The sequence below is a fragment of the Canis lupus genome, chromosome 6 (assembly GCF_048164855.1).
Source record: "Canis lupus baileyi chromosome 6, mCanLup2.hap1, whole genome shotgun sequence".
Taxonomy (NCBI): domain Eukaryota; kingdom Metazoa; phylum Chordata; class Mammalia; order Carnivora; family Canidae; genus Canis; species Canis lupus.
The window spans coordinates 33,268,944-33,287,184 of NC_132843.1; the positions used below are offsets into that span (position 1 = coordinate 33,268,944).

The 18,241-nt window shown below is 35.7% G+C and overlaps 1 long non-coding RNA gene across 1 annotated transcript; it reads right to left on the reverse strand.

Annotated features, from left to right (window-relative positions):
- Nucleotides 1-8,194: 8,194 nt before the first annotated feature.
- On the reverse strand, nucleotides 8,195-17,212 carry LOC140635191 (uncharacterized). The gene is made up of 4 exons (XR_012032558.1): nucleotides 17,054-17,212; nucleotides 10,440-10,494; nucleotides 8,687-8,766; nucleotides 8,195-8,581 (listed from the first exon to the last, which is right to left on the reverse strand). It is a non-coding gene; the product is annotated as an uncharacterized lncRNA (long non-coding RNA).
- Between the last annotated feature and the right edge of the window lie 1,029 nt (nucleotides 17,213-18,241).

Consider the following 18,241-nt stretch of genomic DNA (forward strand, 5'->3'; position numbering starts at 1 on the left):
CGCTAACAGCTTTACTCCTGCATATTCCGTCAGTGGATAAGCTTTGTACTTTCAGTTTCAGTGACACTTTGAAGATCTTTGCATTCATTAAATTTTTATATACTGCTTTTCTTTCTTTTTATTCATTTGGTTTTCAACACACTAAGAAAGGAACAAGTTTATTGATACATTGCCCAATAAAATCCACATCTGTTGCAACACCATGCATATATTCTATTAGCATTCTCATTTAAAAAAAAATCAATTCATCCATAGACATTCATTTCCAGCACTGAACATATGATATTAAAAGGCAAGTTCCCTTTCTATAAGAGAAAAGAATGTTAGAAAATGACTAAATTTCAGAGTAGGGAATTCACGATGATCAATTTCTGTTTCAAAATCATCAGGTAAAAATTAAGTGCCTAATAATGTATCTTAGGAATAAGCCAGGGTTGGTCCTTAAGACACAGAGACATAAACTAATATGTACCGATAGTTCTAACAGTTTAATTCAGAGGAAAGGATCCCTGTGTGCAGATAAAACCCATTCTGCCTCTATAAACAGATAGTAGCAGTGCCCTTGTCAGAGTCCTCTTCCATTCAGGAAAAACAGTGAACAACTCCTGGGAAAATGAGTACTCCAAATGGATCATTCCTCAAAATGAAGGGCAGCTCCCCCTCCCCACCCCCCACCCCCCACCCTGCCTGCCACTTTCTCATGAGGCATCTCTTCCCTTATGTTGGGATTTTACACTTGCTGTTCTTGATGGCACACGTGTTCTGCTTCCACTTTTGCCAAATCCCTCTCCTGAGCTTCTGCAAGAGTAGTTAATCTACCTAACAGCATTTTGATTAAACAAGAAGATCATCTGATCTTATCTGGGGACAAGAAAGTGGCATGAACAAAGGCTCTGTTTATGTCTCTTTTTCTAAATGATTTTCTAATTTGTAGGAAAGTCTCAGAGTAGTGTCTGCTTAGGAGCTGTATGCTGTGGCTGTCTGTTTATCTAGGTTAAAGGCACACAGAGCTTTCCGCAGTCCCTTGCAGTGATCTTCTGAATTTATTGAAACATGATATTCAGGCTCAGGAAAAGCAGTTTTGAGTTTACATGGTTAAACGAGTTGGATTATAGCAGGAAGAAAAGATTAAAAATAAATTCTGATTTAGTAGGGTCCTTTGTAAGAGGAAATATCAAGAAGAGGCTATTTTTTTTCCCTCTAGTAGTTATTATAACCCCGAACATAGGAGCCAGAAAGCTGTTGGAAAGGATTATGGCTTTTGTCTTTTAAATGTATTAGTTGCAAACTGGATTAGCTCTCCTTATCAGTTTTTGATTGAAAAATGCCCTTGTAATGACAAAACCCTCCATAATAAAATGCCATGTTATACCTATCAGTGGTAGGTTAGAAATAAATCTTTGAAGAGTGAATAAGGACACCGAATTTCCCAAACTGAATGTAAAAAATCAAACTGAAAAAATGCTAATTGATTTTCAAATTTATCTGCAAGTAACTGTGTGAGATTAATGTATATTAGTAATATATTCAATGAATCATACTTGTTGAAAATAAGATTTATGAAACGAGAACACTTTGAAAAAAAATCTAGACATGTGATAGCTTTACAGTTGACCTAATGAATAATTATTATCCAGACTCTCACTTTTAATATTCTTCCTTGGGGTTACCATTAAGCACAATAATGGCTTCATCTCATTCAGGCCTCCCTGTGTCTTTCCACACTGACTCTGGATTTGGTCATATGACTTGCTTTAGCCAATAGGATAGCAGCAGACGTGACACAGCTACTTGACATTTACTTTTTCAGTGGATTTTCCCTCTTGCTTTCTCTTGGAACCTTCTATCAAGTGAAAGAGTCCACTCTGATCTGCTAGAATCAATATGATCTGCTTGAATGACTGTATGGTGGGGAATAGAGATGCCCACCCAGTGTTGGCCAGCCCTTAACTGGCTCAGCAGCTGATAGCAGAGAGCTGACAGGAGAGAGCCCCAGACAAAAAAAAGCAAAACCAAGTTATTCTCTCAACCTGTCACTCCACTAGTTAATCTTGTGGAGACAAGAGAGCCATGAAGGCTTTTCAACCAAATGGGAAGGGGTGATTTTTTTTTAAAGATTTTATTTATTAGAGAGAGAGAGAGAGAGAATGAATGAATGGGAGAGGGGCAGAGGCAGAGGCCTAGGAAGAAGCAGACTCCCCGCTGAGCAGGGAGCCTGATGTGGGACTCAATCCCAGGACCCTGGGATCATGACCTGAACCGACGGCAGATGCTTAACTGACTGAGCCACCCAAAAGGGAAGGGATGATTTCTCATAAGGACTGTTACTCCTTCCTTTCTTAGCTATGTCTGCCATGCACAGAATCTTCATCTAGTAGGTACAGATGGTGATGCTGCTTTCTGGTCATCTAGTGAAAGTTCTAGACAGTTTTTGAGCTTTGTGAGGGTTTAGCCCCTTCAGGACATTTTGTTTGGGGCTAGGAGGAGGGCTAAGTGTGATGAAAAGAATGATTCTCTGATGAAGGGAAAACTGAGTTTTTAAAAGAAAGTTGTATTAGAATAGAACACACACACTTTTAAAAAAAATGTACTGTCTTTTGACCTATAAGGGCCCAGATGTTATGCCCATGAAATCTAAAATATTTACTGTTTGGCCTTTCTATCTTTATAGAGCACTTTGTTAACCCTTGATTTAAGTTATCAGAGTACCTATGTTTTCTCTGTGGGACTAAAAAAACAAAACAAAACAAAACAAAAACAAAAACAAAAAACCTTCCTTTGGAATGGGAAAGTAAGAAGCAGTTCATGCTCATTTTTTATTTTCCTTGAAATTTAATAGGTCTTGGTTCAATAACATTGCTTACCACTGATATACCTAATTATTTGATTATTATTACAAGGTTATCCTACACGTGAAAACCAAAAATGATCTTTAGTGTTGAGAAATTCTCATAGTACCACTGTAAAACATTTGCTAATGGAATATGTCTTGAATAATCAGAGGAAATTTAAAGAGTTAATGAATTTTTTTTTTTTTTTGTCTAGAACATAAGGAAACTGATTGTATTCTCCATGGATTTATATTTAACCAAACAGAAGTCTAAGTTTGTATAATTTCCTTATAATAATAATTAAAAAAGGATGTTATAGAGGTATGAGGAGTCTGCCAAATGCACACAGAAGCCTGATTTTAATAAGACTAGTTTTAAATTATTTACTGGAATTTTTATTGGATCGTAAGATAAGCAATGAAAATTTAGCACGTCCTAGACAGTGCATACTGCAGGTTTAAAAAAAGTTAACAGAAGAAGGAATGGAAAAATACTCAATCTTTTTTCATGCAAATCTTTTCTTTTAGCTATTCAACTAGGTCAGGACAACATATTGGTTTGGCAAACAAATTTTTCTCATGTTTATTGCCTTTAAGACAAAGCCAAATACCTTGACTCCTTAACAAGCAGCTTTAAACTCAGGTTTAAAAAGAGGAATATAAATAATAGTGAACGGGAATAGAGGGGAAGGGAGAAGAAATGGGTAGGAAATATTAGAAAGGGAGACAGAACATGGAAGACTCCTAACTCTGGGAAACGAACTAGGGGTGGTGGAAGGGGAGGAGGGCGGGGGGTGGGGGTGACTGGGTGGCGGGCACTGAGTGGGGCACTTGATGGGATGAGCACTGGGTGTTATTCTGTATGTTGGCAAAATGAACACCAATAAAAAATAAATTTATTATTAAAAAATAAAAAAATAAAAGTAAAAAAAAAATAAAAGAGTCTTGTGTCTCTAGACGAGTATCTGACTGAGCCATTCTTCCACTGAGAAATAGTAACCTACAGGTTCAAGAAGCACAATGATCCCTAAACAGGATGAATGTAAAGAAAAAGCACATCTGTGAAATTATAGTGTAAATATTGTAAATAGTGCATATTGATTTAATTAAATACTGTGATATAAAGATATGAAGAGGCAGGTATATCTTGAGATCATAGGATGAGTGCTCAGTTTTCATCTTCAGTGAAACTCAGTACAAGATGTCTAGAACTGATAAGTGAACATACAGAACTATGAACACTTATTTAGAAAAACTGAGTTACAAGAGTGCTTGGGTGTCTCAGTCAGTTAAGTGTCTGAATCTTAATTTAGCTCAGGTCATGATCTTAGGGTAGTGAGATTGAGTCCCGTATCAGACCCCATGCTCAGTGGAGAATCTGCTTGAGATTCTTTCCCTCTGCCCTCAGATCCCCTTGCTTGTGTGCTTGCTCTCTCTCTCTCTCTCTCTCTCAAATTAAATAAATAAATAAATAAATAAATAAATAAAATCTTTAAACACATAATAAAACAGAAAAACTGAGCTTACATATAAGAGGAAATGAAAAAGTAGAAAGTGCTCCATGTCTGAGAATTGGAGGAAGATTTCAGGGATGGAAGGGGTGAAGTGACTGGACAGCATAGTCTTTTAGGCTACATTTGAAATTTTAACCTTTATATATATATATATGCATTATTTTGATTGAAATTACATAAAATATCCCTACATAAATAAACATACAAAGTTCCAGACAATAGGGAAACATAAGAAAAGAATGGAGAATAAGTAAGATGAATGAACAAAAAAGCATCCAATCCCAGAGGAAGGTGAGATAATTCAGGGAAAAGAAGAGAACTGAGAATTAAATTCTAATTTGCATCCTTAGGGAGATTATTGCATCCAAGCAAATAATAGGCTGCTATGAAAAACTAGCAATCAAACAACAAGTAATGTTTCCCAAAAATCAGAGTATATTTAACTACTGAAATAAAAGTCAGTGAATGGGCAGTTTGTCAGTAGGGAGGAAAAACTAGGAACATCTGCAATTTATAGCAATACTGTAGAAATAGAAAATAGTTAAGAGACATGAAGAAAAATGCAGAATAGACTCAGGATAGATACATCTCTCTGAAATCATTTCCAGAAATAGAGAATATAGATAGCAGAGGAAATAAGTAATCAAAAAAATATAAAATGAAATATCCCCAAGGCAAAGACAGAGTTCAAACTTAAATATCTATCTATACCTGAGGAGGATGGATGATTAAAGATCATACCCAGACACATTCTGAGAAATTTAACTTCTCCAAGGAAAAGAAGAAATCTTAAAACTTTCAGGAAATAGCTACAAAATAAGTATATGAGATTTATTTATGAGAGTATGAAATAAATATGACATCAACTTCTTATTAGCAATTTTGGCTACATCAAAGAATAGTCAACCTTTTTTGAATGTCACTAAGTCATAGGCATGAAGCTAAATATTTTAAATGCATTAACTCATTCTCACCACAATTCTAATATTATTCTCATTTTATGAATGAGAAAGGCAAGGTAAAGAAAAGTGAAGTACTTAAGTGTTAAAGGAGCTAAGATTCAGAGCCTACGTTTAATCCTCTGCCACCTACCACCAAGGGTCATCTGGTCACACACTGAAATGAAGAAATTCCTTCAAAACTCTGAAGGGGCAAATTATATTCACCAGTCCCTCTGTGCATTGCATGTAACTAATCAAGTTTGAAAGCACACACACACACACACACACACACACACACAGGTATTTCTCAAATATGCATAGTGTTAGATATTGAACTATTTATATTTTACTCAACTTGAAAATATTACTATAGGACATAGGCTGATAAACGGACAATGGCAGGAACACTTAAGGGACAACACTAACAATGAGCTGGAAAAATCAAAAAAGTGTAAGCAGAGAGATCACAGGAAACTCCTTTGGCCCTGGGTGCCTGAGGCATTCTCCCTCAAGCAAGGCTGAGGTAGGGACACTAGATTACATTTTTGTCCTTGTGAATCTTGTTTCTTTTTTCTTTTTATGCTAAAATCTTTTTTATTTTATTTTTTTAATAAATTAATTTTTTATTGGTGTTCAATTTACCAACATACAGAATAACACCCAGTGCTCATCCCGTCAAGTGCCCCCCTCAGTGCCTGTCACCCATTCACCCGTGAATCTTGTTTCACTACATACTTCTCTAGAGAATAGTATTTACATAATACTAATAGTGTTAGTACCTTTATTGGGTAGGAAATTTTAGAGTTAACTGTTAGAGAAAACAGGATGATTTTAATTAAGTCACAAGCTGTATATGTTAAATATCAACAGAATTTCTTAAACCTGGAAGGGGAGAAGAGAGCAGAAAAATGGAAGGCTGTGTATGTGTTTGCCATCTCTCACACTGAGAATTTCACAAATACATTCTGAAATTGATGTGACAAAGACTGAGAGTTTTAAGTTTACCATGTAAAGTTACAATATTGAGCAATAGAAGAACAAAAGTAATAATGTAAGGGAAAACAACAAATTGTTAATGTGCTGTATTTTTTCAAAATTATTCACAATTTTAATAGAAATCATCAGAAGAGCTTAAAAACAACCAGCACATTAAAAGGAACAGAGTTCTCCAAACTACTGATAGTGGTTACTTCTGAGGTTGAAATAGGAGGAAGACTAAATTTTATGCTTTAGTGTGTTTTGATTTTTCAAAGATCTTTAAGTCTTCTCTATACCCGATATGGGCCTTGAACTCACAATCCCGAGATCAAGAGTCATATGTTCTGCCCACTGAGCCAGACAGGCACCCCTGTTTTAATTTTTTTAATCAGTCATAAACATTTTTGTTAAAATACCAAAATTATTTAAAAATTAAATAAATAGTTGACCTCCACAATTAGGGGTTGATTAAATACATTGTAGTATATAGTTAGTGTAGAATCAGATGCCCCCTTGGAAAGAGCAGGATAGGTCAATGTTCTGTCATTGAAAGAGAACATTGGTTTAAGAAAAAAGAAAGTAAATTACTGTAAAAGATATAGAACATAATCCTATGTATGTTGAAAAATATATGCTTGTATGTGTGCTTATGCATGTCTGTGTATGTATTTGCATAAAGGAACAACTAGAACAGTGAAGGAGGTGGGATTTCTACTTGTCTGCCATTCAGTATTATTTGAATTTTATGATGATATTTTGTCCCCATAATACCATGATCGTCATTACTCTCTGAAAAGTGAAATGTGTTGAAGTTAAAACACAAGCGTAAGTCAGATCAGCCCCTCATTTTAGAGGTAGAGGCGGGGCACCTCAGTGGCTCAGTGGGTTAAGCATCTGCCTCTGGCTCAGGTCATGATCTCAGGGTCCTGGGATGGAACCCCACATTGGGCTCCCTGCTCAGTGGGGAGCCCACCCCCCACCCTACCTCTCATCATGCTCTGTCTCTATCTGTCTCTCTCTGAAATAAATTTAAAAATCTTAAAATAAAATAGGTAAAGGTAACACAAATACTTCAGTGATTTGGAAATTGAAGATACTGTAATTGAAAGTATCTAAAACTCTTCCTTCTCTTTTCTCTTTATGTTTGACTAGGGAGATTTTGTGATTAGAATGCATTTTCTTTCCCTATGTACTCATTGAATCAATGGATTTGCTCCAGTGACAGGAGAGGTACATAACAGTTGGTATGTCCCTCTTCCAGAGCTCTGAAAATATCACACACACACACACACACACACGCACGCACATTTCAGAGTTACTACAAAATTAATGTAACTCTCCAAAGAAATGAGCAAGACTTTTACTATAGCCCTCTTCCAAGCAAGTTGCTAAATCTGTTTTTAAAAAGTTATTCTTAAAAAAAAAAGTTATTCTTAGTAATCTTTATAGATAGTTTATAAACAATATACAGTCACTTAGGGCCTTAATTATCTATACACACTTTTGCCACTAACCAAGTTTAAAGTAAAAATGAGAGGAATTTGTATTTTCTTAATAGCCAGAATTGGAATTCCTCTTAAAAGAAGCTGTTTTTAATGAAATCTGTTGATAAGCTTCTCAGGGAGAAAGTGAGACCCTAAGGCACAGTTTATGTGGACCCACTGGCTTCCTGTGTCAGTTCCTATATAATGCTGAAAATTCACATTTCTGAGTCCCACCCCAAGAAACTGAACCACAGTGCCTGGGGAAGGGCAGGTGCTCCCTGAGGTTTGTCTCACAAACCTTTTCTGGAAAAAGAATGAGACTTTTTTCTATGCAAGTTGAAGGTAATCGTACAGATTCAATAAGCAGTGTGCCCCAGCTAGTATTAACTTTCTCCATTTATTCAGTAATAATCATTGAATTATCTAACATTTTTATTAAGGATTTTTTTAAAACTTTTTTTGTTTCTGTTTTTTGTTTTTGTGCATGGGTAACAAAAACCGAGTTAATGGTCTCCCACCATGCTGAGTGGTGTGGGGACAAAGCCCTTGAAGGCAGGAGAGAGCCTGGGAACTTGAGCCTTCACAGAGCTAGCAAAAGTCATAAAGAAGGCCCTGTGCCCATATGGTGTGTATTAGGGTTTCTAGCCAATCTCAAGGAGTCTGAAGACCTGAAGAGCAACTAGGTCACCTAATGAAAGCATTGCTAGCAGCCTCCTCCATTTGGTTTGTGTGGTGCCAGCTGAAGCTGTTAGGAGCTGTCAGCAGATCCTGTTGAATGCCGCTTCCTCTACAGGAAAAGTCTCAAGAGACTTGAGAGGCGGCCTGTTCCCAGCCCTAGAGATAAATGTACCATTATACCTCACCTCCATCCCTCTATCCCAGTCACAGGCAGTCTAGGCTAACCCTCTAGCCAGACAGTTCCTCCGCCCAGCTCCTCACCAGCCATTTCCGTGGAAGACAGAGCACCTCTTCTGGGAATGGGTTTTTTGTTAAGTCCAGAAATCTTAGCTTCCTTCTTTCTGAAGATTGAAAGGGTACAGTGCAAGTATCAGGAGAGATGAGGAACCATTTCATGCAGGCAGAGAGTGGGATTGTGGGATCGCTGATGGCCTAAAAAATCACTTGGGTATACAGATGTGAGGGCCTTATTCGAATGAACATTTGAAACACTTATTTCTCTGTGGGATGTAAAAACTATGCCATTCACGTGGCAATCTGTACACATAGGTCTGTAGAGGGAATTGATTGTGGAGATTAGGTTAGTTCAGTCTCCCTTAATTTTAAGAAAAACTGAGTTCCAGAGACTCTCTTAGATTCACACATTTTGATTATAGCAGAGGCAGGATGAAAAAAAAATTAAAGTCCTTATTTTTTCTATTGAAATCAATATACAATGAGTCAGTGCATGCCTATAATTAAAACAATTTGGACAAAAAAGTCAAGAGAATACAAACATTTTCTTAATGTAAATACACTGAATTAAACTTACAGGAGTCTAATTTAAAAAAAAATATGTTTCAAGCAAATGCATAGATAATTCTAGCTACATGGCAAGGGTCTCATATTCCTGCATTTTAAAATTCTGATTTAGTAGGTTGTTTCCATTCCTGTTTTGCTTGAGCTTTGTCTAAGTATTACATTTTAAAATTGATTCTATTTTCTTAGCCAATGCCTTATAAGAGTTTCTAATTTCTCTTTCCCCAACCATGGCAGTTGCTTCCAAGATGCTTTGCTTGCTCAGTGGGTGCTGAGCACCATTGTCATCTTCTAAGACATTGTTCAGATAGTTTTATTACCCTGTTCAAAGCCCCTGGTAGTTTTATTTTGCTAAAAGATTAGTATGAAAGCCACATTAAAATGAATTCAAACCTTTCACAATCTCAGTTTATCACTCCAGAATCTGTGTGTGTGTGTGTGTGTGTGTGTGTGTTTGTGTGTGTGTGTGTGAGAGAGAGAGAGAGAGAGAGAGAGAGAGAACTCTTTCTCCTCCATTCTCAATGAAAGTCCTTTCCTGGTATTCCATATATTCAGCGCTCCAGGCCCAAGGAAAAAGGTATGATCCCTGAACACATCAGATGTTATTCTTTTGTCTGTAAGGCCCTTCCTTTCTTTCTCCAAATGTAGAAATCATTTCTATCCATGAAGACCTAGGTCATATGTGATCGATCCTTCTTTCTTCCTCTCTTTGCATCTTTTTTTTTTTTAGAGATTTTATTAATTTATTCATGAGACACACACACACACACAGAGAGAGAGAGAGAGAGAGAGAGAGGGAGAGAGATGCAGAGGCATAGAGGGAGAAGCAGGCTCCTCACAGGGAGCCTGATGCAGGATTCGATCCCTGGTACCTGGGATCATGCCCTGAGCTGAAGGCAGACGCTCAACTGCTGAGCTACCCAGGCATCCCTACATCCCTTTATTTTCAAGCTATTTGCCTTGCTTAAGTTTGGAATGTGTATTTTCATTTTTTTTTCTGGAATAAAACTAATGAGAATCTGATATACAGTTTGTGCGATATACATTTGTAAAATGAAATGGCTTTCTTAAAAAAATAATCTCAGATTCTTCAAAGTTGACAAAGGCACACTTGTATTCCTCTAAGGAACTGATGTATTTGTGTTAAAAGAGGATTCATACTTTTAGTATTCTAAGACCTGGAGACTAGGGCATAAAACCTGACTTCAGTACTTACTAGCTTTGTGATATTAGGTAAGTGCTTTATGGTCTCTTTGCCTCTGTGTTCTCATCTGAAATAGAAGGTAATAATAGTATTTATCTCATCTGATTGCTAAAAAGATTAAAGGTGTTAAAACATATAACTCATTTAAAATAGGACCCGGCACTCATAAGTACTCAAAGATTAATAGCTATTCTTGTTATAATGAAAGGAGAGTCAGCTGAACACATAGTCACAGCTTTTCTTCTGATGGGAAATTTTACCTTGTTGTTTTCAAATAAGTTACATCCTTTTTTAAAAAAAAAATTTTCATTAACAAGTAGAAATTTGTAAACTTTTACCTTTAAATGTAGTATACGTGTTATTCTAAAATCTACGTCTGGAAATTCCCATTTCCAGGTACAGCCTTATAGGTCTTATTCTATTTTCTATTGATTTTGTTAGATCTTATATATGTGGTGTCTTTTATGTGCTTGACTGTCATTTGTTGTTTGTTTGTTTTGGACAGTTCCATTTAATATTACATTCAAAAGAAAAAATACCTAGGAATAAATTTAAACAAGGAGATAAAAGACTTGTAAACTGAACACTGTAACAACTTGATGAAAGAAATTAAAGACCTAAATAAATAGAAAGACATCCAGTATTTATGGACTGAAAGACTTAATATTGTTAAGATGACAATACTTTCAAAATGATCCATACATTCAGTGCAATCCCTATCAAAATTCCAATAGCCTTTTTTTGCAGAAATGAAAATGCTGATCCTCAAATTCATATCTACTGCCAGGAGGAGTCCTATGATGATTTATTTAATGTGTCAACTTGACTAGGCCAAAGGATGCCTAGATAGCTAATAAAACATTTCTGGGTGTGTCCTGAGAGCACTTCTGGAAGAGATTTAGAATTTATATCTGTCGACTGAGTAAAGGAAATCTGTCCTCATCAATGTGGGTGGGCCTCATCTGATCCCTAGAGGACCTGAATAGAGCAAAAAAGGGAAGGAAGTGCAAATTCTTGCTCTCTCTCTTCTTGAGCTCCTAGTTCTCAGGCCTTTAGACTCAGACTGAATTATGCCAGTAGTTTTCCTGTTTCCCAGCTTGTGGCAACAGGTTGGGGAACTTCTCAAGTGAGCCAGTTCCTATAATAAACCTCTTCTGCTATCTATCTTGGTCTGTCTCCTATTAATTTTATTTCTCTGTAGAACCTTAATTCAGTCTTCAAAACAATGCTGTAAAAGAGTAACAAAGTTAAAAGACCAATTTTTCCCAATATCAAAACATACTACAGAGCTACAGTAATGAAGATAACATAGTACTGACTAAATTAGGATTGACTTATATAGATCAATGCAATAGAACTCAGATGTATACATCTATACATATACATATTCATACATCTCTAGCTAATTAATTTTTGACAAGGGTTTCAAGAGCATTGTTTGGTAAAAGAATAAATTTGGGTTCATCCATCACAGTAAATATAAAACTAACTCAAAATGAATCAACAGCGTAATTGTAAGTGCTAAAGCCATAAAATTCTTAAAACACAGAGGTAAATCTTTATAAGTACAAATTTGACATTATATACTTAGATATACCAAAAGAATGAGCAACAAAAGAAAAAGTACATTGAAGTTCATAGAAAATCAAAACTTTTGTATTCAAGGACATTATCTAGAAAGTGAAAAGATCATCTATAGAATATGGGAAAATATTTGCAAATCATCTACCTGACAAGGATCTACTATCCAAAACATATTAAGAACTCATATAACTCACAGCTGAAAAGTATATACCCTAATTCAAAAATGGGCAAAAGACTGAAAAAGGCATTTTTCCAAAGAAGATATACAAATAACCAAGCATATTGAAAGATGCTCGATATTCTTTTTTTTTAAATTTTATTTATTTATTTGACATAGAGCACAAGCAGGGGGGAGCAGAAGAGGGAGAAGCAGGCTCCCTGCTGAGCATGGAGACCAACATGGGGCTTGATCTTAGGACCCTGGGATCATAACTTGAGCTGAAGGCAGATGACCAACTGACTGAGCCACCCAGGCACCCCAAGATGCTCAATATTCTTAGTCAATAGAGGGAAAAAAACCACAATGAAATATCATTTCACATTCACTCAGATGCTTTAATAAAAAAGATGGAATATAAAAAATTTTGGCAATCAAAAAGTTGGAAAGTAACAAATGTTGGCAAGGATGAAGAAAACACGGATCCTTTTTACAACAGTTTGGTGATGCATCAAAAAGTTAAACAGAGTTAGCATGCTACATAGCAATTCCTCTTCTAGGTATATACCCCAACTAATTGAAAGCTGGTGCTTAGATAATATACATACCTGTTGATAGTCTCACTCTTCACAAGAGCAAAATACATTCTCTATTTATTTTGCTAACCTTATTTTTAACCTCCTTTTAAACTATACTGTATTCATCATCATTTTTTTAATCCAGTTGAACTCTGTTCCATTGCTGAAGACAAAATCACCTCTCTCCTTTATGCTTTTCTCTATCTTTAATGTCCTTACTTCATTCTTTATCTTGGAAGGTTCTGTTGATTCTTTAAGACCTTGGTCATTCTAAGTAGTATTTAGACCTCTGTAATCCTGGTCCTGTTAGTGCTTTGTATGTATCTCTGTGATAGCATTTGTAAGTTTGTTGTATATAAATGTATTTATACTTTTATTTTAATTTCTGCAACATGAAGCTGAAGATGAGTGAGTAAGGCAGCAAATGGTGTCAAGAACCTTATTTTAAACATCTTTGCTTTTCTAGTAGCTAACAGGTCCTGACAGACATTCAAATATTGCTAAATGAGAAGATGAGAGAAGAGATGTATAACTGCTTAACTTTGATTAAATCCATGTATTTGCCATTTCCTTTAGTTTTCAATGGTAAAAATGAGGCTGATAGGAAGAGAGTGATGAGAATTTTTTCTCAAGGTGATAAGGTGAAAATTGGGTGTGTGAGAAAGCCTTTTGGAAAAGAGAATTTACAGAGGTAAAGTGTATCATCATCCGTTCATGCAACAAATAAGTTATTTTTTACTCTGTCTCAGGTAGAGCACATGGAGCATACTGCAACCTGGAAAATGTAAGCACTTTTTCTGAACATCTGTGCCTATTCTTAACTGAGACAAAGCAGACTTTTTGGAGTACTTTTGGAGATACTTCAATCTCTCCATTAACAAACAGAACTTCTCGTAAAATATGGACTTTGAAGGCTAAAGACTTCAAGGCCAAGTGGACCATGCCGAGACCTCTGGTTTGCAGCCAGATGACCAATCCCTGCATTTGGATGAATGATTTCCCAAGGGGCTTTGGACAGATTGGACCCAGCACTAGCACAAAGTTGGCTTGGAGGAATAAGCTCCTGGAAACTTCAATTAGTGTTTGGTATATGAACATTAAACAATGCTGAGGCTGAAAACAATACATCACACGGCAGGTCCCAGGAAATAAGCAGAAGGCTGGTAGCAGGCCAGGGAAAGGGGCCAAAATACTTGTCAAGGACAATTCCTCATGGAGAAATGACAGCAGGCTTGAGGACAGCAGGTATGACCTGAGAGGTAATGATATTAATTACATTTCAAAAATGAGGGGAGGACAGAAAGTGGTTTTTATTTGCCTGTCTAATAACAGACTTTACTTTTTTGGATCAGCTTTTTTGATAGTCTGAAAGAAATGCATGTAATGAAAAATTAATTTTTAAAGCAATGCTGACATATATGAAGCATTACTACACATCAGCATTTTTACAAGTTTTTGAAAAATATTAATTGACTTATTTAGTCTTCACAGCTAACTTTTGGGATAGATATTGTCCCCATTTTTACAAATGGAGACTAGAAAGAATTGGGCAACCTATTCTGGGTCACACAACTAGCACTGATGGAATTGAACTAGAAATCAAACCAGGTAACTGGTGCCAGAGTCCACTGTCTTGAGCATGATATTGTACGGTCTCTCTATTCTGTCTTAATAATTGAGAGGGTGAGATTCACCCAAGGATAGACAGATAACCAGTGGGACATAAAGCAGAGCTTAGAAACAGACTCTGGCATATACAGAATCTTGCTATATGACAACGGTGGAAAACATATGAGGCAAAACATGACACATTTAACGTGGTGCTAAGGCAATTAGTTTTCAAATAGGGAAAATATAAATTTGGGTGCTCACCTTTCACAGTATACAATAATCCCATCCAGGAAGACTGAAGATTAAATGTAAAATGTAAAACTTTAAAACTACTTGAAAAAGATATTTATTGCCTTTTGGGGAAGAGAACAAATTTTTTTGAAAGAAGAAACAACATAGAATTTTTAAAAATAAATTCAATATTTCATTTTATCAGGGTACATATTGTAAAGTGAAAATAAAAGCTATACATTTGAAGAGGTTATTTGCCACATATAAAATCAACAAAAGGTTTGCATCTAGACTATGTAAAAAAAACTCTTATGAGCCAACTAACTAAATAATTCAAAGATATAAAAAGACATTTCATAGAAAAAATTAATGGCCAATAAATATGAAACAATTTTCAGGCTCACTATAAATCAGGGAAATTCAAACTAAACTCATAAAATCTTTCATTTCACATTAATAATTTTGGCAAAAGTTAAAATTTCTGACGGTGTCAAGATTTGGCAAGGATGTGAGACTGTGGGGAATCTTACAGACTGCTAGTGGGAATAGAAGGGTGTATTTGTATAACCACTCTACAAAACTCTTTGTTGCTATTTGGTAAATTTGAAGATCTCTAAATCCTACAACCCAGCAATTCTACCCTTAGATATATACTATGAAGAAAATCTTGGACATGTGTACTATGTTTTTATATAAAACTACTATATAACACCATGTAATATTAGGATATAAAACAACCCAAACAAAAATTATGAAATTAATAAACAGTGATAGACTGACAGAATGGACAATCTAGCAGTAGTAGTCCAACCTAAGGAATGGACCTATAGCTATACACATCAACATGTAAAAGCTATACAGACTTCAACATGTAAAAGCTTATACAGACTGAATAGATGTTGAATGAAAAGAAAAAGCAAGTCACACAAGAATATAACTAATATGATTCAAGTCATCCAAAGTTTAAATACAAGAAAAACTATAAAAATCTGCTTTTGGGATTGTAATCTATTCTAAAACTATAAAGCAGAGCATAAGATTCCTACACCCAAAGGTCAGACTCATGCCTTCTTTTTTTGAGGGGGATGGGAAGGGTAGCAGATTGAAACATGAGGGGGGCCAGCAACATAAGGCGCTTCAAGATTTTCTTGGTGATGGGCATATATATTTATTACGATAATTAATATGCACTATACATACTTATATTTAGGCACATATATTGATTGCATGCAATATAATTCCTTCACGATGCTCTTATCCTCCAGTTTGGGAGACTGACACAGGGACAGATATGCAAATATTGTCAGAGTGTCCATGGCCTAGGAGCTTTGAAATTCTTGTCACTGGATTTATGAGAAAATTTCTTAGCTCTGTGGAGACAGAATTGCAGATGGCAATATTGGAAACAGTGAGATCTAGACACACACACTATAGTGATAATCTAGGCAAGTGATGACAGAGGCCTGGATTAGTATAGTAGAAAGGGAGTTGGAAAGAAGTGGACACATTGGGATATGTGTTGGAGGTAGTCAATAGAATGTGCTGAATGATTATGACATTGGGAAGAAGGGGAAGAGAGGACTTAAGCCCTGTGTTTAGACTTTAGCAGTTCAATGCATAGCAGTACCATCTAATAAGACGAGAAAGGCTAGAGGACCAGCAGGTAAGAGTAGAGGTTGGATGAGGAAGTCAAGATTCCTATCTTACCATCTTAAGTTTGAGAAGCAAATTAGATGTTCCATTAGATATATCATAAGGGTAGGTAGATTCATGTCACTATCCAGTGACAGTTAAGGAGTGAAGATAAAGTTGAAGAGAACAATTACTTGGGTATATTAAAAAATATTTGAGTTTAAGTCCCAATTTTCACATCCACTCATTTTCAGGGAAACTTTTAGAAGTCAGTAAGATAAAATGTGAGAAGTGTTTGAGAAATTACACAGGTAACATAAGGATAGAATTACTAATAGGCAAAGCACAGTGGACTGAGAATTAGAAAGTAGGCATTTTAGGTCTAGCTCTTCCACTGGCTAATACTAACCACCTCATGAAAGTCCTATATATTCTTGATTTAAGTTTGTTTAGCTTTAAAATGATGGAATTAGAATCAGTAACTTAACTGGCCTCTTTTTTATCTAATGTTTGAAAAGTAAAACTTTTCTCTGTTTTGATTCCTCCTCACTGGAAAGAATAGGATTATAATTATTTAGCTGCAAGTTAATTAAACATACCAACCTTGTGATCACTTTATTCTGAAAAAATATTAAATGCCTAAATGGAACATTACAATAACATCTTAATTTTGAACCAGAAAAATACTTAAGAACCAGAGTGACATTTATCATGTTAGCTTGGTGTTCTTAAAGTCTGCTAGAATGTCTTCTGTCAATCCTTCTTCACAGTATTGTAAAGACAAGGCCAGGGAGAGAATATCATGGCTACTGGGAGACTCGTCTCAGACTTACCTCATTCCTCCTCAAATCTAGACCATTGCTAGGCTTAACATTCACCACTTCCTTGACTCATGGATAGTAACATCTGGTCATTAAACTTAAATTCTCTCTCTGTCTCACTTCGTCTCCCTCCTTTCCCCTCTCCTGTCTATTAACTTCCAAATTCTTTGGCTGGACTCTGTCCTTTGTTTCTTAGAATCTTTGCTTATATCCATAGTCGTTTTTCTGGATCTTAGAGCATAGGGTTCTCACTTCTATACTACTTTTTCTGGTGTCATGATTCTTTTGTGCAAATGCTTTTTCTGGGTGTAGGTGAATTTATGAATGTTCATGAAGTACCTTTGCATGACATCTCTCTCTCTCTCTCTTTCTTTTCCTCCTATTCCCAGCCAGTTACCTTATGTTTCAAGGTTCCTTCGACAGCCAGTGTGCCTAGGCTGCCCTCTCACATAGTGCATGTCTAATATTGTGCTTCTCTGTTGGTACATGGAGAATATGGAGACAAATTTTATTGTTATCACTCCTTTATTTCTAAGAAAGCCAGCCCTATTATTAACATAATCTATATAATAACATGATTACCATCATCATCTTGGTAGAAGTCATAGCATCAAAGGGTTTAATTAGAGCTATTAAGTTTGCTGTGGTAATGACATGATAAGTGAGTAAAAATCACAAATACCAAGCCATTATTATCACATCTTATTCAATGTCAAATGAGCCTTTGTGAAACCAACACTGCCATGTCCTCCATTGATTAGCATCACCTCTAAAGATGGTAATTTATTTGGAATTGATCAGCCATTAATTTAACATTTTTAAATGTCAAGATTTAAAGCTGAATGTTAAAATGGGGGACCAAAAGCTATATTCATTTATAATTGGCCTCTTAGATAAGATTTAGACATCACAGAAAGTCTCATATTCCAAATTAGTTGACCAAAAGAAGCTCAACAAGTCCTTTTGTTTTTCTACTACAGAAAATAGAATTAACATTTTAAAATTATAGCTGACCTTTGAACAACATGAGTGTGAACTCTGTGGGTCCATTTATACCTGGAATTTTTTAATACAAATGTGGTACGGTATTATAAATATATTTCCTCTTATGTTTTTCTTAATAGTTTCTTTTTTCTAGTTCACTTTACTATAAAAATACAATATATGAATACAAAATGTGTGTTACTGGAATGTTTATGT